Below are 12,148 nucleotides of genomic sequence, written 5' to 3'. Positions count from 1 at the left end.
TCTTACTTTGAAATAACTTAAGTATCAGTCTCATGGGAATGTGGCAAAAGATGCAGTGGGAAAGTTAGACCAGATTACAAAGGGTCTCAAAAACTGTGCACGACTTTATGAAGTTCTGAGTCATCATTAAGCCTGGGATTCAATTAATAAGCACAGATAATCTGAGAGTGGGGAAATGGGTGAGGATATAAAGGAAATAGGATTGGCCAAGAGTTGATAAGTGTTGAAGATGGATGGTGGTTACATGGAATGCATTGAACTGTTCTCTCTACCAATACCAATGTTTGGAAATTTTCATATTACAAATTTGAAACAAAAAAATTGTCATCTTATACAAGGTCATTCTTTGGTGCAAAATAATACTGGAAGGGTTTTGTTGTTATTGTTCACAGCACTGTTGAGTTTTTTGGTTTTTTTTTTTTTTTAAGGCTATAGGGGCATCTGGCTGGCTCAGTCTGTCAAGCGTCTGACTGCAGATCAGGTCATGATCTTGCAGTCCATGAGTTCCAGCCCCGCATGGGGCTCTGTGCTAACAGCTCAGAGCCTGGAGCCTGCTTCGGATTCTGTGTCTCCCTCTCTCTCTGCCCCTCTCACACTCTGTCTCTCTCTCTCAAAAATAAATAAACATTAAAAAAAATTTTTTAAGGCTATAGGTTAGTAAACTGTGATCGCATTTATGTAAGTAGGGAGATACAGGAAATTGGGTATGAAGATATTAGCAGAGTTCACCCTCTAGGTGAAAGAATTAAGGGCATAATTTTATATTTTTCTGTACTGTGTGAATGTTATATAGCAATTTGTATTGTTCATAAATTAGAAGAACAGATTTTCACTTGGCAAAAGTGTTAAAAATCCAATCATAGAATAGATATGTCCACATGTGAAGGTACTAAAAACAGTATTTAGGAAAATAATATGTTAATATATGGAAATTCTTTCCCTATAATGTCAATAAGAAAAAAGGATATAAATTCATAATAATTATTATTATAACTATATGTGAGGAAAATGTATACACAGATGAAAAGAAATTGGAATACCAAACTGTCAACAATGGCTATACTTGGGCAATGGGACTATTATTAATTTATACCCCACTCCATTTTTCTTCACTAAACACATATCATTTCTGTAATTTTTAAAATGTAAGAACAAAGACAAAAATGAAACTTCACATCACTCTTTGAACTGTCTTTTTGACTCCAGAAAAAAAATACAACAAAGGAATAAGTGGTAGAGCATAAAAAAGAAGAACATTTCAGGATAATTTTAAAATATGAAATTTTCTTCCTTTTTCTAGTTTTGGCCAACTGGCACATCCCATCTTCTTAGGACTTTGAGAAGTACAGACTTCTAACAGACAAAAGTAATCAGCCAAACTAGAGTTCTAATAGATCTAAAAAGTTATTAGATAATGTTAATATATTGCAGTATAATCCTGAATAATACTCTCATTTTTCTCAGATATAACACTTAAATATAATAATCGAACTTTTTAAAGCTTTCCTTAAATGAAGATGTTCAATAATAGAAAACACACCTTCTTTTCAAGTATTCATGAAAAGAAAATGTTCATATAATTCATATAAAGAAAAAATGTTACATTTCAGAATTTGTGATACATCAGTATAATAATTGCACAAAAATTTATAGCCTTAAATTCATGTAAAACTGATACAATTAATATAAATGAATAAAATTCTCAACTCAAAAGGCTAGAAAAAGCCAAGCTGACCCAAAAGAAAGTACAAAGAAAGAAATAAGATAAAAACAGAAATCAATGGAATATAATATAGTCATGTAATTATAACTCCTTAGGAAAAAAATCAATGGAAGAGACATATACAACTTTTGAAGCAGAGGAAATTTAAAATTTAAAATTCCTATTTAATGGAGAAACACAAGAGGCATTCCTTCTAAGATCAGGAACAAGGTAAGGATGTCATTGTCTCCACTACTATTTAACTGCATTGAAAATATTTGCCAATTCAATCAGGCAAGAGAAGACAATTAGAATTAAGAAGTGGAGGGGTTCCTGGGTGGCTCAGTTGGTTAAGCATCTGACTTTGGCTCAGGTCATGATCTCACAGTTCCTGAGTTCGAGCTCGGCATCTGACTCTCTGCTGTCAGTGCAGAGCCTACTTCTGATCCTCTGTCTCCCGCTCTCTCTGCCCCTCTCCTACTCTGTTTCTCTCTCTCTCAAAAATAACAAACATTAAAAAAAGAAGTGGAAAATGAGTAAAACTATACAGATATCATATGCATAAGGCCAAGAGAATCAATGTTTGTGGGCTCAAGCTCAAGCTGTCAGCATGGAGCCCACTTTGGATCTTCTGTCACCACTCTCTCCTTGCTCCTCCCCACGCAAGCTCTCTCTCAAAAATAAATATTTTTTAAAAATGCTTAAGAAAAAAGAAAATACTGTATGAATGAACTTGTAACTTAAATAAATATACATATTTCTTAACTCTGTCGAATGTCACCACAATAACCATGAGCATACCTGGTGCCAAGATCTTAGTGGTTTTGCAAAAGAGTGAAACGGGACAACTTTCTAACACCATACACAAAAACAAACTCAAAATGGATTAAAGAGATAAAACTCCTAGAGGAAAACACAGGCAGTAATTTCTTTTCATCAGACATAGAAACATTTTTCTAGATAGGTCTCCTGAGGCAAGGGAAACAAAAGCAAAATCAAATTTATTTGGGACTACACCAAAATAAAAATCTTCTGAACAGTAAAGTAAACCATCAAGAAAACAAAAAGGCAACCTATTCAATGGCAGAAGATATTTTCAAATGATATATCTAATAAGGGGTTAATATCCAAAATATATAAAAAATTTATACAACTTAACACCAGAAGAACCCCAAAAAATCCAATTAAAAAATAGGCAGAGGTCCTGAATAAACATTTTCCCCAAGAAAACATAGAAGTGGCCAATAGACACATGAAAAGGTGCTCAACATAACTAATCATTAGGGAAATGCAAATCAAAACTACAATGAGGTATTACCTCACACATGTCAGAATGGCTAAAATCAAAAACATAAGAAATAACGAGTGTTGGAGAGGATGTGGAGAAAAGGAGCCCTCATGCACTATAAGTAAGCAAATTGGTGTAACCACTGTGGAAACAGTTTGGAGGTTCCTCAAAAAAAAAAAAAAAAAAAAAAAAGGAATTGCCATATAATCCAGTAATTCCACTACTGGATATTTACATAAAGAAAACAAACATTAATTTGAAAAGATATATGCACCCCTATGTTTATTGCAGCATTATTTACAGTAGCAAGATATGGAAGCAACCCAAGTGCCCATGATAGGTGAATGATAAAGAAGAGTGGTACACACACACACACACACACACACACACACACACACACACAGGAATATTACTCAGCCATAAAAAAGAATAAGATCTTCCCATTTGTAACAAAGTGGATGGACCTAAAGGGTATAATGCTAATGAAATAAGTCAGATGGAGAAAGATACCATATGATTTCACTCATATGTGGAACTTAAGAAACAAAACAAACGAACAAAGAGAAAAAAAACAAGAACAAAAAAACCAGACTCTTAAATATAGAGAAAGACTGGTGGTTGCCAGGCAAAAGGTGGCTGGTGGCATGGGTGAGATAGATAAAGGGAATTAAAAGTACACTTAATTATGATGAGCACTGAGTAATGTATAGAACTATTGAATCATTATATTACACCTAAACTAATATAACATTTTATGTTAATTACACTGCAATATAAAAAATAACAAAAAGTAAAAAACAGAAAAAACATATATACAGCGAAACCTTGATTTGCAAGGATAATTCGTTCTGGAAACATGCTGGTTAATCCAAAGCACTTGCATATCAAAGTGAATTTCCCCATAAGAAATAATGGAAACTCAGATGATTTGTTCTACAACCCAAAAATATTCATATAAAAATGATTACAGGGGCGCCTGGGTGTCTTAGTCAGTTGAGCTTAGTCAGACTTCAGCTCAGATCCTGATCTCACAGTTCGTGAGTTCGAGCCCCACATCGGGCTCTGTGCTGACAGCTCAGAGCCTGGAGCCTGCTTTGGATTCTGTGTCTCCCTCTCTGTCTGCCCCTCCCCCACTCATGTTCTGTCTGTCTCCAAAATAAACATCAAAAACATTTTTTTAAATGATTATAATGCTGTAATATAATACAAAATAATAAAGAAAATACAAAATACATGAAAAATAAACAAATCAACCTGCACTTACCTTTGTAAACCTTTGTGACTGGTTTGAGAGAGACAAGAGAGAGGAGGATTATTGTATAGGACGACTTTCACTATCACTAATGGAATCACTGCTATCTGTTGGCTCAATGGAATCTTTTTCTGCAAGGGGGCCATTATATATGCTCATACGGATGTTGACTACAGTACATTATTAATAAACTCTTGTCATATATTGTATTTAATGTAACTGGCAATAAGGCAGCAGACCTGACCTAGAATGAAGCAAAGAATTCCTAAGCTTACTCTTGTATGGAAAAGCAAAGGACTGTCCATAGATGCTTTGAAGTGACAAAAAATACACTAATGCCAGTTGTGGGCACCTTACAATATTCTGAAAAATCACTGATTTCTTCCAAACACGGAGACCAAGCATCTGAGCATCACCCACAATCCTGCCATTGGCTCAGTTGTGATCATGTGATATTCAGTGTCATGTATTACTTGTATTGCAAGACGTCATTCATTTATCAAGTTAAAGTTTATTAGAAATGTTTGTTTGTCGTGTGGAAAATTTGCAGAACAAGTTACTTACAATCCAGGGTTTTACTGTATTCTTAATTCTGTCTAATGTCACTACAATAACAATGAACACAGCTGGTACCAAGATCTTAGTGGTTTCTAAATATCATACCCCACTAAAAGAAACTAGAGCTCTGTGGAGAAATGGCTAATACCAGGTCTTAGAAGGGAAATGCAAGATATCTCTGAGATCTTATGCCAAAAATCAAGTAAGTGTTCAAATATGGATGGAGCTATATCAAAAAGAAATAACATCTTGAAAAGGATCCTACTTGCCAAGTTTGGGACAATTTGAACATGAAAGATAATAATTATTAGAGCTAAAAAAGAATTTCAGCAGTGTGTCAGGATACAAAATCAATATACAAAAATCAATTATATATCTATACACTAACAATGAACAATCTGAAAATATTAAGAAAACAATTTCATTTACAGTTGCATCAAAAGAACAAAATACTTAGGGATAAAAAATTTTAAAGTATGTAAGACTTATACAGTAAAAATCATAAAATATCACTGAAGGAAATTGAAGAATTAATAGAAAGACATCGCATGTTCATGGATTGGAAGACTATATTGTTAAAATTGCAATATTCCCCAAATGTATCTACAGACTAAACACAATCCCTATCAAAATCTCACCTGTCTTTTTTGCAGAAATTGGCAAGGACAAGCTGATTGCAAAATACATATGGAAATGCAAAGAACCCAGAAGAGCCAAACATTCTTGAAAGAGAACAAAGTTGGAGAACTCATGTTTTCTATTTCAAAATGTACAACAAAGCTACAGTAATCAAGACTGTGTGTATTGGCATAAGGACAGACATACAGATCAATGGGATAGAATTAAGAGTCCAGAAATAAAATCATATATTTATGGTCAGTGGATTTTCAACCAAGTTATGAAGACAACTCCATGGAGAAAAAACAGTAATTCCAGCAAGTGGTGTTTGGATATCTGCACATCATGAAAAAAATTGTTAGACCTCCTGCCTCAAACCATATGCAAAATTAATTCAAATTAGATCAAAGACCTAAATGTAAGAACTATGAAATTCTTATAAGACAGCATAGATGTAAAATCTTTGTGACTATGGATTGTTTCTTAAATATGACACCAAAAACACAAAAAAAGTATGTAAATTGGACTTCATCAAAATTAAAAGCTTTGGTGTTTCAAAGTACACTATCACAAAAGTGATAAACAACCCATACATATATGGGAGAAAATATTGCAAATGTTACATCTGAAAAGTCTAGTATGCAGTATATATAAAGAACTCTTAAAACACAACAATAAGAGACAACCCAGTTTTTAAATGGACAAATACTTTTTTAGTGTCTATTTATTTAAGAGAGAGAGAGCATGTGAGAACCAGTAGGGGAGGGTGGGGGGTGGGGTGGAGAGAGAGAAAAAGAGAGAGAGAGAGAGAGACAGAGAGAGAGAGAGACAGAGAGAGAGAATCCCAAGCAGGCTCCACACCGTCAGTGCAGAGCCCAATGCAGGGCTTGATCCCATGACCATGAGATCATGACCTGAGCTGAAATCAAGAGGCAGTCCCTTAACCAACTGAGCCACCCAGGCACCCCTGGGCTAAATATTTAAATAGATATTTCTCCAAAAGAGATATACAAATGGCCAATAACAAAATATGAAAAGATGCTAGACATCACTAGGAAAATATAAATCAAAACCACAATGGGATAACACTTCACATCCACAAGGATGGCTATAATCAAAAAGACACAATAACAAGTGTTGAGGGGCACCTGGGTGGCTCAGTCAGTTAAGTGTTCAACTCTTGATTTCAGCTTAGATCATGATCTCATAGTCATGGGATCAAGCCCCATGTCGGGCTCTGTGCTGAGAGTGGAGCCTGCTTAAGATTCTCTCTCCTTCTCCCACTGCCTCTCCCCAGCTCATGTGCACTTGCTCTCTCTCTCTCTCTCTGTCTCTCTGTCTCTCTCTCTCAAAAAGCGAGTGAGAAGAATGTGCAAAAAAATGAAACATTCATTGCTGGTGGGAATGTAAAATAGTGCAACCACTTTCGAAAATAATTTGGCTGTTCCTCAAAAAGCTAAACATAGGTTTACCATGTGACCCCAGTAAGTTTACTCTTAAATAGATACTCAAGAGCATTAAGAACATATGTGTACACAAAAACTTGTACACAAATGTTTATAGCATCATTCATGATAGCCAAAATGTGGGAAAACCCAAAGTGTTACCAGTTGATGAATTTAAAAAATGTGGTATATCCACACAATAGAGTATTATTCAGCCATAAAAAGGGATGAATTATTGATCCATGCTACATGGATGAACCTTGAAAACATTACACTAAGTGAAAAAGCCAATCACAAAAGGCCACTAATATGACTCCATTTATATGAAATTGTCCAGAATTGGCAAATCCATGGATAGAAAGTATATTAGGGGTTGCCAGAGGCTGGGGAGAGGAATTAAGAGAGCAATAAATAGGCAATACTTTTTTAAACTTAAGACATTTTCCCCAACTTAATATTTAGAAAAGTATCTATCTACAGAAAAGTTAAAAGAATACTATCCTTGGTACCCTTTACTCAGAGTCAGCAACTATAAACATTTTTTTGCCACATTTGTTTGATAACTGAAAGTCAGCTTGGCTGTACATAAAATCCTTAGTACACTTTCTTTCCTTGACAATGTTGCCCCATTGTGGTTTTAATTTGTGTTTGAATCACTTAGTCTCTTTGCCTGGGAGCCCAGATATGTTTTCCTAGGTATGGTAGAATATGTCTTAAAATTGACTCTTCTAAGTTCCCACAGTTCCACAGTGTACCATTTTAATATGTAGATTCAGGATTTCTTTCATTTATTTATCTTTTGATATGTTTTTATTAGACTATGGTTTTAAACATTGGTTTTGACTTATTGTTGTTTTTCTTTCTTAGAAAATTCAATTATAGGTGTGTTAGATCTTCTTTGTCTTCTATAGCTATTATTTTTTTTCTGAGGTTTTTACTTTTTCTTAGCTTAATTCTCTTGGAAAATTTCATTTCATGTTCCGATGTATGCTTTATTGAATCTTTTCTTCTTCGTGCACCTTGCAATTTGGTCCTAATTTGGAAGACCATTGTCTTTTTTTTCACTCCCTTTTCTGTAGTCAGGCAATTCTTGTTTCACAAATTTTTTGTTCTGTGCCCACTTTTCTTCTGCATTTGTGAATTTCTGATTTGTGGGTTTTTTTTTCAAATCTGTTATTGATTGTCTAACTGTATTTGACTCATATTGGAGAGCTGTGATACAGTTTCTTCTTGCCTCAGGTTTGGGGCTTGAGTATTTTCATCAGCTGAAGAATTTTGATTCTAATTAATTTCCTTTTCAAAGTAACTTTGTGTGGACGTTGGCTGCCTTTTCCTCTTCATTTTTAAGACTTCTGGATTTTTCTGAATCAGGTGTATTTACAGATGGAGTTGAAGGATCTGAGTGACTTACTAGTTTCTTAGTTCAAGAGTGCCCTCTTCAGTTGGTACAGTGAAATGCAATTTCCTCAATGAAAAGCATCTCTTATTTGGGGTGTGCAGGGGTGTTAGGGAGAGTTTAGTATGTCAGATTTCATGAAGATCTTATTTCTGTAGAACCCTGAACTTCCACAAACTTCTTTATTCTTCCCTCTTAATCACCAGATCTCTTAAGAGATAGCTACTCCTTTCAAGTTCCTTTGTTGTCTCCCAGAAGCTGTGCCCTCTCAATACTTTCCCCAGATAATTCCTACCTCTCCACTTCCACACAGGTCCATAGCTGGTGCTGATTTCAGATATCTATTTTCCTACTCAAATGAAAAGGGGGTTTGCAGTCTTCTATTTCCTGCTATGTGCAGTAGATATAATTGTGTTGTGTGGTGAGTTAACTGCGATTTTATTTGCCGTCCTTGGTCTATGTGGTTTTTGGAAGATGTGCAGAAAGATTAAGGTTTAGACATCTGCCATCTATGTTCAAAGAGTCCTAGCTATCTAACCTCAGTTGATAAATGCCAACATTTGTAAATTTTTAGGTGAGGCTTTCATGTGAGCATTAGACAATTAGGCTGGGTTTTTTGTTTGTTTGTTTTGTTTCAAATGAAGAAACGCAACGGAGGGTCTTATACAGATAAAATACAGAAGATGGTTCATTCAAGTCTCTAAGCAATTTGAGCCTGCACCCCTTCTCTCTGACCCTGTCACACTGATACATTGTTTCCATATTGCAGTGGGTGCATATAATATGTCCAGGGCAGTTGTTATGTCTGGTGGCCAACATGTCCGTAGTAGTCCGATACGGTCAGTGCACCCAGGATGGTTGATGCATATGACATAGTGGATCTAGAGTGGTCAGTGTATGTGGGCCATTACTGTGACAAGAGTGGCTGATCTGTTCCGACTGATCTAGATATGTAGCATTCATTTTGGTATCACTGATTTTTCCTTGTCAGGAAACCTTATTCTTTTCTCAAGGTACATGACTCTAAACGGGGGAATGCAAAGTGTCAGCTCCTGGTGTAATATGAGATCTAATCTTCCATGGGAGGGAAGAGACTTATCAAAGGGACTGGCCACAGGATTCTGGCTAGGAGAAAAGCTGGCCACTAGAGAGACTCAACACTGCTCAAGTCTAGTTACCTCCAAGTGGAGGTGTACCCTGACTCCTGGAATTCCTGCCCAAGGCCACAGGTCCCTTGATTGCACAGCGCTTAACTGTGGTCCCTTTGGGCAATGAGAGTCAGAATGAGTGAGAACAATTGAGTAATCATAAGTGAGCACTTGGAGTGCAGACTTCATTCTACCACTTACTGGGTGAGTGATCTTGAATAACTTAATTTCTCTGAACCTCAGGTTCATTACTTCTAGCTGTACATAAGGCTTGGCTTATTGCCTGGCACCACAGAGCAAACCCTCAATAAATTTTAGCTACCTCCTATTACATATGCATATATACACATAGATATAATTGTTTCACACACGTGTGTTATATATACATATATATACATACACACATATTTAAAATACACATACACAGTTTAAGGAGGTTTCCTTAAGTATAGGTATGGTTTTCATTTAATTATTGGATGCTTACATATTCACTGGCTGAAAAGGATTAAGGGAAAAAATCACACTCAGTTGAACTCTAGGGTAAAAAACTCAAGTGATTTATTTGAATAGGTGGTATCCTCTGACAAACCACAATTCTATACAACTACACAACTTTTTTTTTGTTCCTCAAAGTTAGACAGTCCTCACCTTCATACTCGTTTGCCTTCACATATCCTACCTTCTTACTTCATAGACATCTATCGAGCCACTATGACCCTCATTCCTAACCTCCGGTGTGTCTCTGTCTAAACCATTAGTCCCAGATTGGCTTAATATAGTTTAGCCTGTGCAATGTATTTGTTGTTGTCATTGTTTTAATTAAATTGAATGACCGGGTAGCATTGCCAGCATCCCCAGGAACAACAATTGGCTGGAGCTGAGCAGTGACTCTCCCTTGAGAAAAAGCAGTGCACTGATGTCTCCACAGCTTCTGTCACTTCCTACGGCCTTATACTCACCCCCCGTTTCATTGTTGTTTCCAATCTCTCCCTGGAGACATTTTTTTTTTTTTTAAGTTTATTTAGAGAGTGCATGTGCACATACGTAAATGAGTGGAAGAAGGGCAGAGAGAATCTCAAGGTGGCTCTGCACTGCCAGCGTGGAGCCTGGCACAGGGCTCGAACATGTGAACCATGAGATCATGACCTGAGCGGAATGCTTAAGGGCTGAGCCAATCAGGCACCCCTCCCCTGGAGACATTTAACCCTTCTTTACTCGTTATTTTTTTTTTTTAACGTTTATTTATTTTTGAGAGAGAGAGAGAGACAGAGCATGAACGGGGGAGGGTAAGAGAGAGAAGGAGACACAGAATCTGAAACAGGCTCCAGGCTCTGAGCTGTCAGCACACAGCCCGATGCGGGGCTCGAACTCACGGACCGCGAGATCATGACCTGAGCTGAAGTCGGACGCTCACCCGACTGAGCCACCCAGGCACCCTATACTCGTTATAATCCAACCATCCCTTTCTGTTAAACTCAGTCACACCTTACTTCACATCTGTAGTACAATTTTATCATGTAAATCTCATGAGTCACTTTCTGGCATATACAGATGTCTTGTCTTTGTCTACTACAAACAAAGTTAACTTTGTCTACTTTGTCTTGTCTTTGTCTACTACAAACAAAGTTAAGACCAGGTCAGTACAACTTCCCCAAACAACTCAATCTTACCTTTATCTCCCCAGTCCTGCTCCATACCTGTCTGACCTCCACCTGGCCTATGTGCTCATAATTCTGCCCACATACCATTCCCTCTGCTTGGGTTCCCTCTTTCCTCCATCACTCAGCTCAAATATTAGTTCTTCCTTGGTCTAGTTGGCTGGCTGAAAAAGTTACTACATCTGTATATTCTCAATTATAATCCAGTGAAAATCCCAACAGTTATGTATAATTATCTAAATATATTTCCATCTCCTCCAGGAGACTAAGGAAGTCAAGGGCAAAAACTGGGTCTTATTCATCTTTGCATCCCCAGAGCCTAATAGTGCTTGATAAGAGAATCAAAGTTATAACTAGATGACATGATATACTAGTCTTGGGCCCATTTTCTATCAGTCAGCTTGAACTAAATTATGCTGTTGCACCAAATCCACCCAAATCCCAGGGGATGAGAAAAACAAAGGCTTATTTCTCATACACAGTACTAATCCATCATGGACTAATCTTGCTCCACGTCCATTTTAGGATCCCAGTTGAAAGAAGAGCCCTAGGAGACTGACAGTCTCATTGGAGAAGGAAAGAGATTGGTGACCATGCTCTGGCTCCTGAGGCTTCCGCTCAGAAGTGGCACACTTCATTTTTGCTCGTATTTCATTGGCAAGTCAGTATGCCCAAACATAAAGCCAATGGGGCAGAAAAGTAAAATTCTCCTAAAGAGTGAATGGCTTTAACTTTGATACAATCTACCACATAGCCACCATATCCGGTTCACCTTCTAGGGGCATGGAGGCCTGTGGGACATTTCCTCAGGCTTCTAGGTCAGTGAGCTTTGGAACCCAGCTAAGGGGAAGCCCCTGCAGGAGACAGGAGAATGTGAGGTTGGGAGAAGCCAGGGCATCCCCCATCTCCCCCCCTTCTTCCCCCCCCACCCCCACCCCCCAGTTGCAGGAAGGCTTCTGCAGAGGCTGGCTGTATTTCCTCCATGACTCTAGCATCCAGCAGCCAGGTCTCCTGAGTTTCCTGCTTCTGCTGAGTTGGCCCTTGACACTATGATCTTAGACTCACATCCTCTGATCCAGTCTC

At 37.3% G+C, this 12,148-nt stretch overlaps 1 long non-coding RNA gene across 1 annotated transcript; it reads right to left on the bottom strand.

The window, feature by feature from the left end:
- Window positions 1-4,733: 4,733 nt before the first annotated feature.
- LOC147578080 (uncharacterized) lies at window positions 4,734-11,960 on the bottom strand. Its single transcript, XR_015254763.1, has 2 exons — window positions 11,026-11,960; window positions 4,734-10,973 (listed from the first exon to the last, which is right to left on the bottom strand). It is a non-coding gene; the product is annotated as an uncharacterized LOC147578080 (long non-coding RNA).
- Between the last annotated feature and the right edge of the window lie 188 nt (window positions 11,961-12,148).

The sequence above is a fragment of the Puma concolor genome, chromosome C1 (genome assembly GCF_028749965.1).
Source record: "Puma concolor isolate L17-30 chromosome C1, mPumCon1.1.hap2, whole genome shotgun sequence".
NCBI lineage: Eukaryota > Metazoa > Chordata > Mammalia > Carnivora > Felidae > Puma > Puma concolor.
This window is presented reverse-complemented; position numbering and strand designations above follow the sequence as displayed.